A 15,343-nucleotide genomic window follows, 5' to 3' on the forward strand; every position below is an offset into this window, starting at 1 on the left:
GTTGCCCAGGCTGGCCTTGAACTTGTGATCCCCTTTGCCTCAGCCATCCAAGTACCAAAACCATTTGAGTATTACTGGAGATAAGCATGCTAGCTCTGATTTTGGAAGGAGAGCTAGGGTTGGAGGCACCAAGCCCCAGACAACATAGACAAACACTGAAATGGCAGAAAGTTTCCAACAATATTTCCCAGTTCTTTACAATGACATTAGAGGCCTCCCCCACCTCATGTCTCCTGTGTATGGACATTAGAACATCTGGCATTTTCTACACCAATATTTTCAAGTACCATTTCACCAACAAAGGTTGGCCTAAGCTTGTCCCCGAAAACTATATATCACCTCAGTTCTGCCAGGAAGTGGTGTGCCCAGTGGCAGCCAACAATTATCATGGCATAATTGAAAAGATGGTAAGCGAAAACTGCTTCCATTAAAAAAGATCATATATTGGAACTGATGAGAATGTAGTCTAAAAATAAACTGGACACAGTGGCCTGTAATCCCAACAGTTCAGGAAGCTGAGGCAGGAGGATTGCAAGTTTAAAGGCAGCCTGAGCAACTTAGTGAGGCCCCAAGTAACTTAGCAAGACCCTGTCTCAAAATTTAAAAACTAAATCTAAAATAAAAGGGGCCTAGGGTGTGATTCAGAGGTTAAGCACCCATAGGTTTAATCTCCGGTACCAAAAAAAAGAAAATTTTAAATTAAAAAAATAATAATAATTTTTAAAAAGAATGTGGCCTAAAGATAAAGTTGGCATCACTGGCAAAATAATAAACAAACAAACAAATAAATAAATGACTTAAAGGCAAAATAGTTGAAAAGCAAATTATATTTCCTGTAAAGTTTTCACCTTTATCCCTGGTTGCAGAAACTTCTAGAAACAGGAGCCAATAGTTGAAAACATTTCATTCTCAATTTATTTGCTTTTTTGGGTAAATTACTTAGAATCATAGGTAAAATTTCAAAGTTTTACAACATTACTGAAGACACAGGGTGCGAAGAATGAGTTCAAAATGGATTCACAAATTCTTCCTCCCCAAAATAGAACTTTTTAGATCCAGAAAACAGTCAAACATGCTCAAAGACTGCAAACAAACAAACAAACAACTTCCCCATAGTGCATGGAAATTACCATTACATAGAAAACCATTGACTGGATGTATTTATTTTCAACCATTTTATAATTTCAACTCACTTGCTGCTGTCACTGATTTTTGACAAGTTTGTTCCTGACATGCTCCCAAATCCTCAAAATCTCATAGCCTTGGATCTTTGATGGGGCACTAGAGGGATGAAGATGAGACCTTCTATCAGAAGGGAAACAGAACACTTCCTAGCTTGTACCCTGTGATCCAAATGCTCCCGATCTCTGAGTCACAGTTTCTAATTCTGTGAATTGGGGGAAATGACCCACACTGCCTCCTTTAGGGGCTACCATGAGGATCATGGGAAACCAAGAACTATGAAAAAAGTGTGCTCAGGAATCAGTCAGCTGGGCTCTGACAGAATCAATTGATCTAGCCTTCTTGGGCTTCATTTCTCCTCATCTGCAAAATATGTTTATACCTTCTTCAATCACATGTGGACATCTCCCCCTGTCCCTGTCCTATCCTCTCACCCACCAACCCATCAAGTAGGCTATTCAAGACAGGGACCCCAGCTGGGCATGGTGGCACATGCCTTTAATCCCAGCGGCTCAGGAGACTGAGGCAGGAGGATCACGAGTTCAAAGCCAGCCTCAGCAAAAGTTAGGTGCTAAACAACTCAGTGAGACCCTGTCTCTAAATAAAATACAAAATAGGGCTGGGGATGTAGCTAAGTAGCCAAGCGTCCCTGACTTCTATCCCCTGGTACTATCCCCCACCCCAAGAAAGACATGGACCCCAGAGCGGGCCTATGGCTGGGGCGGAAGATGGGCCTGGTCAGGAGTTAGCCTGAGGCCCTCACTCTCACCTCCAGTGGGGATGGAGTGTATCTCCTGGGCCAGCCTCAGTGGAGCCCCCCATAATTCAGCTGAGAAAATACAGAGGGGACTTTAAACCTGAACTTTCTGCTGCTCCTGGGTCTGCCTCTAGGCATCACCTAGAAAATAGCCATGGGGTTCCTAGGGCCTTACTGTTTTCTCAGACACCCTGCCCTTCCACGCCAGGTGAACTCACCTGGGGAAGAGGGAACTTGTTCTACAGGTACTGCTAATAGGAGGAAGAGAACATGGGGGGTGGGGGTCGGGAAGCCAAAGAAGACCATTCTCTATCACCCTTTTTCCCTTGAGAGCCTGCTGTGGCCAAGGGGAGCCCTGGCCCAGCACAAGGGGCGGGGTGGGGGGAGGAGCTAAGTGAGTCACTGTGGCCTGCACGCCGGAGAAGACCAGAGAAAACTGCCCCACTTGGCATCTGTCAGGGACTGCCTGCTGTATGACCTCACCTTCCTGGATGTTAGCTTCTTCCTTGAGAATTGGGCAGGATCCCTGTTGTTGAGAGGCTTGAAGAAGATTACAGGTGAGAAGGCCCTTTGGAAACGGTAAAGCACTGTGCCCTGAGCACACGTGTGCATGCACACAGAAGCACGCACCCCGGCACACTTGCAGGGGGGATCCCCTGTATGTATTTCATGCTCACACTTGAGAGCATGCATTGGAAGCCCTGAAGGCCTTGCTAAAGCACAGATTGCTGGGCTCCACCCTGACTCTCTGATTCAGAGCATGGGGTGAGGCCCAAGAATTTGCATTTCTGGCAAGTTCCCAGGTGCTGCTGATGCTCCTGACCTGGAGACCACAGTTGGAGAACCACTATATTGTAGCACACAAGAGGACTAACCTCCCCCATGGTATCTCTGCAAGTTCTTTGTTATTTTATTTATTTGTTTGTTTGTTTGTTTGTTTATTGGTAGTGGGAATTGAACCCAGGGGCAGTTAACCACTGAGCCACATCCCCAGCCCATATATATATATATATATATATATATATATATATATATATATATATATATATATGAGACAGGATCTCACTGAGTTACTTAGGGCCTCCATAAGTTGCTGAGGCTTGCTTTGAGCTCACAATCCTCCTGCCTCAACCTCCCAAGCTGCTGGGATTACAGGTGTGCACTCAGTGTAAGTTCTTGACAAGTATATAACAGAGGGATAAGGGGATCTTAACATGAATTCACAGCTACTCAGACTCACCGGCAGCCCCTCAATCCCTATGGAGGCCTGTCAGAGAGATTTCTTACACTTGCCCCCCAGGCAGCCTTTGGTAGAACATGAAAGAACAATTAGGAGTTATCCAGGAACCCGTCCCAATATACATGCATTCAGCCACACTCACATACAAAGTCATGCACACACACACGCACACACCTATTTCGCACCTACATAACCTAGTGGCTAACTACAAAGAGTAATGAGTAAAACTATCGGGGTCAGCCAGCTGTCTCATTTCCCAATGTGTGGCTTTGAACAGGCCAGTTAACTTCTTTGTGCCTCAGTTTCCTCACCAATGAAATTAGGTGTAATAATACTTCATAGGCTTCTTGGGAGACTCAAAGAGATAACAAATGGAAATCCTTGGAAGAACACAAAATGCTATCCATTATTATAGTTTTGAACAGTTGACTCCAGGCTCACACAGGAAGAAGGCTCTGTAGGGAAAAGCCCAAGCCAGGCCATAACCATGAGTAAGTTCATCCGGGTCAAAGCAGCCTCCAGGCTCAGCCATGACACACTTGGGATCAGAAGACCTAGATCCTGTACCAGACACCAATGCCGAGTGGGGGGTATTTTGTTTTGTTTTCTTTTTGTGGTACTGGGGATTGAACCCAGCGGTACTCTACCACAAAGCTCTAGCCTCATCCATTTTTCCTCAGATTAAAGGACTGTATCACCCTGCCCAGCGCCAGGTGTGTTTCTCACTTTCTCATTGTGTACCCTTGGGACAGTCCCTTGTCCTGCCCGGACCTCAGCATCCCCATCTGTCTCATGGGGGCTGAGCTGCAGCCTTCCCTCCAGCTGTGCCACACTGTGGGTTCATGCCCAGTGACGCATGGCAGAGGCAACAGCCACAATTCCACAGGCCCAACCCATGGCCCAGATTCATCCTTCCTGGAGCTGTGAGACTCTCCTCCCCTGAACAAGAGACTATCAGCAACTCTCCCACACCAACTCTCCCACTCTTCTACTGGCTCTTTATCTGCAAAGAACCTTGAGACTGACAAAGGGTTAGGAAGGGATGCAGGAGAGAAGATCCGTGGTAACCTCTTCAGCTCCAGGCCCTGCCTGTTCAACTACATGATTATGCCCATCATCTCACCATAGCCCGGGGCAGTGGGGAGCACAGAGAAATGGAGGCTCTCAGAGGTAGTTTCTCACCCAAGGTGCTAGAACTTGAAACCAGGAGAGTCAGATCCCAGATCCCAAGTCTGCTGTCCTGGGCTGAGAAAGTCTGTGGGCATCAGACAAGAGTCACCATATTGCCTGTGCATTTGTAACTTCAACTTTTTATTTTTAGTTTTTCCAAGGATGGGGAGCAAACCCAGAGCCTCAGGCATGCTAAGCAAGCACTCTACCACTTAGCAACACCCACAGGCTTTCTTATTTTATTTTCAGACAGGGTTGTTTGCTTGTTTAGTACTGGAGATGGAACTCAGGCCTTTTTAATACATTTTATTTAGAGACAGGGTCTCACTGAGTTGCTTAGGGCCTCACTAAGTTACTAAGGCTGACTTTGAACTCAAGATCCTCCTGCCTCATCCTCCTGAGCCTCTGGGATTACAGGTGTGCACCACCACATCTAGTTTATTTTCAAGTTTTAAGTCACCTTCTCTGTAAAGTCACATGCCACCTCCCCTCTCACAATTCCAATTCTAATTTTGTTCTAATTTTTTCCGTATTTCTTATCATCTTCTAACATATTATGTAAATTGCTTATGTATTGTGTTTATTATGTATTCTTTATCTCCTTCCATTAAAACTATAAGCTCTTTGTGGGCAGGGAGCTTTGTTCATGTTGTGTTTTGTGATCTCACCAATGCCCAGCATAGTGCCTGGTGCTTAATAGGTGCTTACTAACCATGATCTGAATGTCTTCCCCCTCCCAATTCATGTGTTGAAATCCTAACTGACCTAATACCAAGGTGATGGTAATAGGAAGTGGGGTGTTGGGAGTTGATTGGGATTAGTGTCCTTATAAAAAGGCCTAAGAGAGACCCTTGTCCCTTCTACTATATGATTAAACAATAAGAAGGTACCATGTGTGAACAAAAAGGCTGGCCCTCAGCAGACGCTGAATCTGCCAAAACCTTCATCTTGAACTTCAAGAACTTCAAGCCTCAAGAACTATGGGAAGTATATCTGTTGTTTATAAACTACCTAGTTCATGGTATTCTGTTATATCAGAACAGACTACAATGATGTTGAGTAGGTATTTTTTGAAGGAGCAACATATATAATAGCAGCTTAGATCAGGTAGTGGCATGGCAGGGTTGAAATCTGCTTCTTGGTAACCAGGTGCCGTGGTGCATGCCTGTAATCCCAGTGACTTAAGAGGCTGACGGAGGAGGATCTCAAGTCTGAGCCTGGCCTCGGCAATTTAGTGAGTCCCTAAACAACTTAGTGAGCCCTGTCTCAAAATAAAAAGCAAAGAGGGCTGCAGATGTGGCTCCGTGATTGACTGACCCTGAGTTCAATCCCTGATATCAAAAATAAAAGTAAATTTGAAAAAAGAAATCTGCCTCTAGGCTGATTTCCATACTGCTCTGAGGATGTGGATGACTTTCCACAACAGAATGGACCAGGTCCCTTCCTCGCCTCAAACCTTCGAAGGGCTCCCCGTAAACTACATGATACATTTCAAATGCCTTGGTCCTTTTTGGCATGGCCTTCCCCCACCCCCCTCCAGGTTTACCTGTTTGACCACCAACACACTGCCCTCTAGTCACAAGAGATTACTTGCAGGTCCTCCCACATGCCTGCCCTTGTGTCTTTGTCCATGTGGCTCAGTCTGTCCTCCAGCACCCCTGTAGCCTAGCAAACTCTGACTCATTCTCCACTCTGTTCCACTCTCCTCTTGGAAGCCTCTCCCAATGAGATGATGAGTTCAAGCACTTTTGGTCTCTCACCTGATCCCCAACCTTGACCGCCTTGCTGCTACCCAAACTCCCCAGAGAGATCTCAGTTCCACTGCATCTGTTCATGATCTTTAGTGTTCTTACATGTCTCGCACAGTGAATCAGGAGCCCCTTGAGGGCAGGGACCTACCATGTCTTAGTTGTTTCTGCATCCCCTGTGCCTAGCCACATAATAGTTGCAGAGGGGAATGGGGGTATGAAGGATAATAGAATGAATTGGACATTATGACCTTATGCATTTGTATGACTGCACAACCATTGTGAGTCTACATCATGTACAACCAGAAGAATGAGAAGTTCTCCTCCATTTATGTATGATGTGTCAACATGCATTCTACTGTCATGTATAAGTAATTAGAACAAATAAATAAAGAAAGAAGGAATAGGGTGAACCCCTATTAATGAAAGGCATCAAAAAACAACCATCTGAATCTCAATTTGCAAAACCCTCTGGGGAAAAAAAAGACATTTTCTTAGGGTAGGATAGTGCATGCTAAGACATCAAGTTCTTTGGCCTCAGTCTAGAATTATATCACCTCAATGAAGCAACTCTGGTTATTATATGGGAAAACCAATCATATCTTCATCTCACTACCTGCCATCTACACCTATCATACCTGCCCATATCAATTTATCTAATCTGTCATCTGTACGCCTGCATCCCCTAGATACCTGCCTGGGTACCTGTCTTTCTCCGACCTATCAGAGGCACTGCAGCTAAGAGAGGGTACCACTCTGGACTCAGTTAACACAAGTTCATTCCCAAACCTACCAAGCCATATGTCCTGATGAAAGTAATTCAACCCTTCTGAAAATCAACTCTCTCCTCTGTAAGATGGGGGTCATAATAATGGCCCCCTCCTTATAGGGTCATCGCAAGAGTCAATGGACTTATTCTTGGTAAGCACAGGTGACAGTAAACATTCACCACAGGATGGTGGCTCTTACAATCATTTATATCACATGTTATTCATCAAAGGATTTGGAACAACTGAAAGAGTGCCATAAACTCTAAAATGATAAAATATGTATTTGAGAGAAATCATGATAAAGAAAAATAAGGTTAGGAAAATAATAAATCCAGGGGTAAGATTGACATAAAATGCTTTGCATAAAAACATAAAATGCTTTGCAAAGTTCTATACAGTTACTAGGGCCTGATTTGGCTTTCAACTCCCCTGGTAGCCACATAAAAGAGGGAAACATCATCAATTATAAGCTTCAAGACATCTGTAACATAAAAATAAACCAAGGATTCCGAGAAGCACGGCTTTTGCTCGTCAGCAAAAGAATCACATCTTTTTCTTGGTCCCTCACAAAGAGATCCCTGGGAGAAGCGACCACACAATGTCCTCAACCACATGCCTACAATGACCACAGGTGGACTTTCTCACGATTTTCCCTCCAGTCCACCTACTACAAGGACCCATGGCAACTCTCCAAGAATAACAATAAATAATAATAGTCACCATTTACTACGATATATAGGTATTGAATCCCTCAAGGAAAGCCAGAAGGTGAACACTGTCATTATCATCATTTTACAGATGAGAAAACTGAGGCCAGGTGAAATTACTTGCCCTCGGCAGAGAGTGGTAGGGTTTGAAGCAAATGCAGGTCTCTGATAGCAGAGCCCAGATTCCTAACCACTAAGCTCTCCTGCCTCCTGAGAGGCCACAGTGCAGTGGTCCCGATACCCAGCCTTCTGATGTGCTTGCTGTCTTAAGCTGGAGATAATGGGAGACTCGAGGAACAAGGCTAGACAGTCTGCCTGTCAGGCAGTCTATCCTCCATATTATTTTTCCCAACTGAGCTCCCAGTGCCGCTGGGCTGTCAGGCATTCCAGGGCTGGGTTTTCTGGAGTGAGATCCTGGGCTGTCACAGTTGTGAGCTGCTGATGCAGGGCAGGGCCCCCACACTTGGCCAGAGAGCCAGGCAGAAGCAGGGCTTAAAGGGATCAAGAAGGACTAGGGGTGATTCTCACAAAGGGGCCCAGAGGGGCACCCGCAGCCAAGGGCAGTCTTTCCCCCTGAAAATAGTTCTAAATCCCCTCCCGTGTGCGAAGTTCTCTGCCATCAAGCCAGGCCTGCAGCCATTTCTGTCTGGAACGCTTTCAAAGCAGGCGTTACCAATTGCCACTGTGGCCATTTAAAAACTCTCAATAAAACACCCCTAGAACATCTAATTTAGGCAATATAGCTTCCTGGTGAACCCTCCAAGATGAATTAGTTGCAAATTGCACCCGCAGGTAACTGAATGATTTGACCTGCTGTATTAAATTGTTGGAGAGAAACCAATTGAATGCTGGGGGCCGTCTGCCAATGCTGCTGATTTGGGTTTTCGGGTAGTTGATCTTTTTTTTTTTTTTTTTTTTTTTTTTTTTTTTAAAGAGAGAGTGAGAGAGGAGAGAGAGAGAGAGAGAATTTTTTTGATATTTATTTTTTAGTTATCGGCGGACACAACATCTTTGTTTGTACGTGGTGCTGAGAATCGAACCCGGGCCGCACGCATGCCAGGCGAGCGCGCCACCACTTGAGCCACATCCCCAGCCCCGGGTAGTTGATCTTAAGTCCTGCTTTCTGACAATAATTGGGCAGTAGGATCAATTGTCTGTTGCAGTCAATCCTAGAGCATGACAATAAAACCATATCAAGAGCGGAGAAAAAAATACCGATCTGATCTGATTCTCACTTGCAGGAGGCCTGGTGCAGGCATCCAGTTGCCCAGAAGTCGCAAGGAGTTGTTCAAACTCAAGTTCAGAAGAAGCAGGGTTGGGGGGGGGGGAGGCAAAATCCATACTCCTCTCAACTGCGGTGTCTGATTTCCCAGAAGACTAACTTTTATTGCTAACCCTTTTTTATATTTTTAAATGCAGGGTGTTTGGTAGACAAGATTTTTCAGAGCCTCAGGGTAGGGGCAGGGGGAAGAGAGAAGCGGGGCAAATATTCAAAAGGGTGGTTCTAGGTGGCCAAATGCTTAAGATCCATTGGCTCAGAGTACCTCTAAGGTCCCATCAGCTTCACAAGGATGGTCATATCTGAAGGCACCCTCTAAAACCAACCCTTCCAAACTCCCCACACCCCCATGAACACCACCTGTCCTTTTATTTCGAACCCATCTCCAAAGGTGAAGCCCTTAGAAAGGTGGTTTGGGGGGACAGGTGTTTTAGGGAGGAGATCATTTCAAAAGGAAGGAACTGCGTAAGCAATGGCTTGGAAGTGGGTAAGTACTCTTGGTGTTCTGGAAACACTGGCTCTCAAGGTGCAGTGTAGTGTGAGGAGGAATAGGGGTGGGGAAACTTGAAAGGCAATTTAAATAATCTGGACTTTAAACCAGGTACAGTGGTGCACACCTGTAATCCCAGTTACTGGAAGGCTGAGGCAAGAGGATAACAAGTTGGAAGCCAGCCTCAGCAACTCTGTGAGACCCTGTCTCAAAAATTAAAAAAAAAAAAAAAAAAAAAAACAACGAAAAATAAACTGTCCATTAAATTAAAAATCACCAGCATGTAGCACTGCACAACAAGCAATATTGCATGGCCATTAAAAAGATAAATTTAGCTGGGCACAGTGGTGCACGCCTATAATCCCAGCTGCTCAGGAGGCTGAGGCAGGAGGATCTCGAGTTCAAAGCCAGCCTCAGCAACATGGTGAGGCCTTAAGCAACTCAGCGAGATCCTGTCCTCTAAGTAAAATTTAAAAAGGGCTGGGGATGTGGCTCAGTGGCTAAATGCCCCTGGGTTCAATGCCTAGTAGCAAAAAAAAAAAAAAAAGAGAGAGAGAGAGAGAGAGAGAGAGAGAGAGAGAGAGATAAATGTTAACTAGAGCACATGATAAGAAAATATTTTTTAAATGGGAAAAGAAATTTTAAAAAGGGCTGGGGATGGTAACAACAACTCAGTGGTAGAGTGTCCCTGGGCTCAGCCCCTAGTAAGAGAGAGAGAGAGAGAGAGAGAGAGAGAGAGAGAATGATTTAGACTTTATCCTACAGATAGTGATTGAAAGACCAAATTTGGAGTCAGAAGCTGTGAGTTCAATGCTTGATCTGCAGGTTACTAGCAAGGTGAACTTTGGCCAATTGCACAATATGATTGTGCCTCAGATAGTCATCTGTGAAATGAGAATGATAGCCGAGATACCATGTCACAGTGTTGGGGAGCTTAAGTAAACTCCTGCACATATGAGTGTTGAGAACAGTGCCTGGCATGTAGTCCTCACTCACTTGGCATTAGCAGATCAGATGATGCTCCTGAACGCTCAGTCTATTCCCGGCATTGGTCTAAGTGCTTTATGCACACTCTCTACGAATCCTTCCCACCCTCTGAGCTAGGTGCGGCTCTTCCCCCCCATTTTGCTGATGAGGAACCTGAGGCACAGACTCACCAGGATGTGGACTTAAAGAAGGTCAGCTTAGCTTCAACATAGAGAAGATGGATCAAAGGGACAGCTGGGAGGTAGGGTGTAATTGGGGTGGGGCAGAAGCCGGGGTTAAAGTGAGGCTGCGGGGATCTGTACAGGAGCAGAGAGAAAGTAAGACAGGAGTGATTGAGAGACCTAGGTCCCCTGGTCTCCCAGGCAGAGCTAGAGGTCTTCCAAGGCCTGTGTGGGCCTCCATTAATGTAGACATAGCTGTGCCTCATGGCTCCCCTGAGTCTTAGTGAGACTCAGACATCACCAAGGTGCAGGACAAGGACCAAGGAGTTCCATGTTTTAGACCTCTGGCCAAGACAGTCCCAGGCAGAAGGAGTGTATGGGAGGCACAAAGCCAGGAGCCACTGACTGAGTCAAGCCTCAGTCTCCTCACACACTGCCTTCAGTTTACCTAGCTATGAGTTAGGGACATGGCTTCATGGAGTTTTTTACTAGAACTGAGCAAAGTAACAGGCCATGAGAAGCAGGAGCAAGTTGAGAGTCTGAGGACCAAGAGTGGTGGCACATATCTTTAATCCCAGCAGCTTGGGAGGCTGAGGCAGGAGGATTGCCAGTTCAAAGCCAGCCTCAGCAAAAGTGAGGCCCTAAGCAACTCAGCGAAACCCTGTCTCTAAATAAAATACAAAAAGGGCTGGGGATGTGGCTCAGTGGTTAAGCACCTCTGGGTTCAATCCCTGAAATGAGAGAGGGGGAGAGAGAGAGAGAGAGAGAGAGAGAGAGAGAGAGACTCTGCCAGGTAGAGGGGTCAAGGGTGGCTGAGACACATCACTGCACTACCCCTCCTTAGCAAATCAAACTAGTGACCCACTGCCAGGCACTGATGGAGCCTGCACCCCACTGCTGTGAGCAGGGAGGGAGAGGAATGGTGAAGGGTGGTGTCCCCAAAACACAAGGGTCTGTCCTACTCCCAGCTACTAAGCCACAGGTGAGACTGTGGGAGGGAGGGAGCACCCTTAGGTGAGGTTGGTTGAAGGCAAATTATTTTTGGCTGCCAGCAGTTGCTGCAAGCCCTCCCTTGCCATCCCCACCCCCTCGCAAGCAGGTCCTGGGGAAGACAGAACAAACACAGGCAGCCAGGCCCTATCTGGAGTGTCTCTAGGTTAGTCCAGGAGAGGGGGTGGCTGGCAGTCCCTTGCAAGCAGGTGTGATGGGAAACCTTTCCCACTCAGAGCCACCCACATGATGACACATGGAAGGGCTTCTCATCTAAGCTTCCCAAGGTCTGGGGCTGGGTCCCTATTTACTACTAGCTTCCTGGATGAGCACTGGCAAGTCTTTTCTCCTGTCTAGGCTATGGGATTTCATTATAAGGTCATAGATCCTTCTTGCCTAAAAATATCTATAATCCAATGAAAGCCTGGGAGTCCAGGTATCCCAGGCTCTGGCTTCGTGCCATATAATGGGTCTGGTTTGAACCCAAGATTCTGGGGACCAAAACCATCCTCAGTAGAGCAAGGTGGGTTAGGAGCAGAAAGCCCTGGGTTTGAAACCACAGCTCTGTATAACCCCTGGCAAGTCCTATGGCTTCTCAGACACCCCAGACCCTGATCTATAAATGAAGGACACTACCTTCCAGGTAAGAGGAGGCTAAGGAGGATTTCGATGAGGTGATATATTTAAAGTACCCACAATCACTGACGTTGTCCTCCCTGCTTGGCTTCCCATGACCCAGCATAAAATGCTCCCATGCCCAAAAGCCATCCTGGCAAAGGGACAACAGTGACCAGAGGCTGATGGAGACTGGAGAGATGGTTTCTACCTCAGTGGAGAGCTGAGTGCAAAGCAGGGACTTTGGATTGGAGTGGAAGGTGACAAATGCAGGGCTGGGGAAGGAGGTGGAGGAAAAGGGAACCTCTGAATGGAAAGGAAGGGAACGCAGGGCAAGAGAAAGGAAGTTTATTATTCTTCCTGCAGACCAATCATGGGGCTCTGGAGTGTCGAATTCCAGCTCCTGCAGCCAGATGTGACCTGTTCCTGTTATCATGGAATATTAATCAGAGGGGCCCTTGGGTAATTGGGGAGTTTTGATTAGAGAAATAGCCCTTACAATAATAAGCAGGCAAGAGCCTAGGGAGACCCGCCTCCACCCCTGGCCGCCCACCTCTTAGGCTCCGTCCTTCTGAAGCTCAGGGACCTGGAATGAAGAGTTAGAGACTGCAGACAGAGAGACATGGTACCACTGCTGGTGGGAGAACCAGGGTTCGACTTGGGGGGGGGGCGGTGCGGTTGCAGGGATAGTTGGCAAAGAATGGGACTGGGGACTGGGGGTTCTGAGGACCCGGAGCTGGCCTGGCTTCACTCACCTCCCCATCAATCATCACATTAGCTGTTCTCTGGGCTTCCCCACTCCAGGCCCCCCTCCCAGCCAGCCCTCTGCCTCCGCCAGCACCATGCCTCAGGCTCTGGCCCTGCTGGGACCCCAGCTCTGTTGCAGGCTGCACATGGCCCCTAGGCTCTGTATATTTAGATGGTTAATGAATCTTCCTGTTTGACTGGACCAGACTAGAGCCCAAGATGGAGAGACTGAGGGCAATGGGGAGGGGGTCAGCACAACTGGCCCAGTCCTGGAGACCATCTGATCACAGTGAACCCAAACTCAAAACCCAGAACAAACCCAGGCAGTGCAGTTCTAGGAATCTAGAAAGTTCCTCCCAATCCCACCTTCATTCCCATTGCCCAAGGGACCTTAGTGTGTGGACAGAGACTTGAGTTCTAGTCCCAAGTCATGATTTGTCCTGTCCTGAACTTTACCTACCTCTTCTCTGCATTAAGGGCATTGGTTAAAATTTATTTTTGCGGGACTGGTGGCACACGCCTGTAACCCCAGCAACTCGGGAGGCTGAGGCAGGAGGATCACAAGCTCAAAGCCAACCTCAGCAACTTAGCGAGGTGCTAAGCAACTCAGTGAGTCCCTGACTCTAATACAAAATAGGGCTGGAGATGTGGCTCAGTGATTGAGTGCCCCTAAATACAATCCCCAGTTACCCCCCACCCCCAAATTTATTCTTTTACCAGTCACTCAGTCACCTACTATGTGCCAAGTTCTGTACTGGGCACTGGAGATCCAGAGAGAAAAAAATAAAGCCTAGCCCCTACCTTGTAGAGATCATGATCTAGTGGCCAAGGCAGACATGTGACTGTCATGTAGAGATAGATGATATGTGTGGCACTCTGCTAAGGGTTTTGCATATAGTATCTCATGGCATCTTCTCAACAACACAACACCATAGATGGTATCAATAACTTTGTTTTACAAATGAGGAAACTGGATTATTGAGAGGTGGAGGCCCTGTGTTTGCAATCTAATGTGCTAGAGTTTAGAGACACACATGTAAACCTCTGGAGGGAAAATGGGCAAGATTTTGAAAGCATACAGTTAATATATGCTATATTGAAAATTTTTCATTGTTACTGGAGATGTTTGTCTGTGTGCATGTGTAGATTATAAAAAGTATCAGGGGACATGGCATTCAAGATGTGTTCCAAGTTTTTTTTTTATTTGTTTGTTTTTGTAATGCTGGGGATAAAACCCAGAGACTCATGCATGCTAGGCAGGTACTCTACCACTGAGCTATACCCTCAGTCTTTTCTTTAAATTTAATTTTGTGACAAGTTCTCACTAAGGTGCAGATGCTGGCCTTGAACCTGCAATCCTCCTGTCTCAGCCTCCTGAGTAGCTGAGATTATGAGCATTCCGATTTTCGGATATTAGGAAACCACTGCAAATCCATAAGATTGTGATGAGAATCCTTTACTCCGGGCCAAAATTCACATTGGAATAGCTGGGCAAGAGATCTTTATTGTTAGGCTGTTGATGGATGCATCTTTTTATCTAAGTGGCCTTTAGAAAGGCTTTATTGGTCAAAACTTCATCAGCATGACATAGTATAGAAAGAATCTATACTGGCAGATATGGTGGTGCACATTTGTCATCCCAGAAGCTCAGGACGCTGAGGCAGGAGGATTTCAAGTTCAAATCCAGCCTTAGCAACTTACAGTGAGGCCCTAAGGAACTTTCTGAGACCCTATCTCAAAATTAAAATAAATAAATTAAAAACGGGCTAAGGGTGTTGCTCAGTGGTTAAGCTTCCCTGGGTTCAATCCCTAGTATGAAAAAAATAAAAAGTAAATTAAAAGGACCTGGAATGTAGCTCAGTGGTAAAGCACCCCCTAAATCAATCTCCAGTAGCAAAACAAAAATGTAGCTGTCCTTCTTTCAAATAGTACTTGGTGCTCCACAGTCACCCTGCAGAGAACAGGAACTAAACAGTCTTTGAGTCCCAGGTTTTGGTTAGGGGTTTCTCTGGTGCATGGCAACACATCTTTTTTTTTTATTTTTTTTTTTATTTTTTTTTTTTGCTCTTCCAGAAGTGTTCCAGGCCACTATCAGAGGGGATGTTCCTGCTTGTGATTTGGCTCTCCGGTTGCTGGAGTCCTGCAGGGAGGGGCATAGATTATGGGTAGGGGAGACACTGGCTTTGCTAGTTCATTATTCAGGGACTCTCCACTGAGGCCCAGGCTCATGGCCTGAAGGAACATACATTCTGATGGGAAATAGTGGCTCCTTACATGGAAGTACATTTGCTACTTTTCACAAAACAGTTTTGCTAACATCATCCCATTTACATTCAACATATGAAGAAGAAACTCAGGCCTTAAGAGAAGAGATGTCGTATTCCAGTATTAGTGGCAGAGTCAAACCTCAAATGCAAATCTCTGGACCCTGAACTTCAAGTTCCTTGGAAAAGGCACAGTTAGGCCTGGGTATTCCTCCCCTGAGGCCTTCAGGAGTCAA

Source organism: Callospermophilus lateralis, chromosome X (assembly GCF_048772815.1).
Source record: "Callospermophilus lateralis isolate mCalLat2 chromosome X, mCalLat2.hap1, whole genome shotgun sequence".
Taxonomy (NCBI): Eukaryota; Metazoa; Chordata; class Mammalia; order Rodentia; family Sciuridae; genus Callospermophilus; species Callospermophilus lateralis.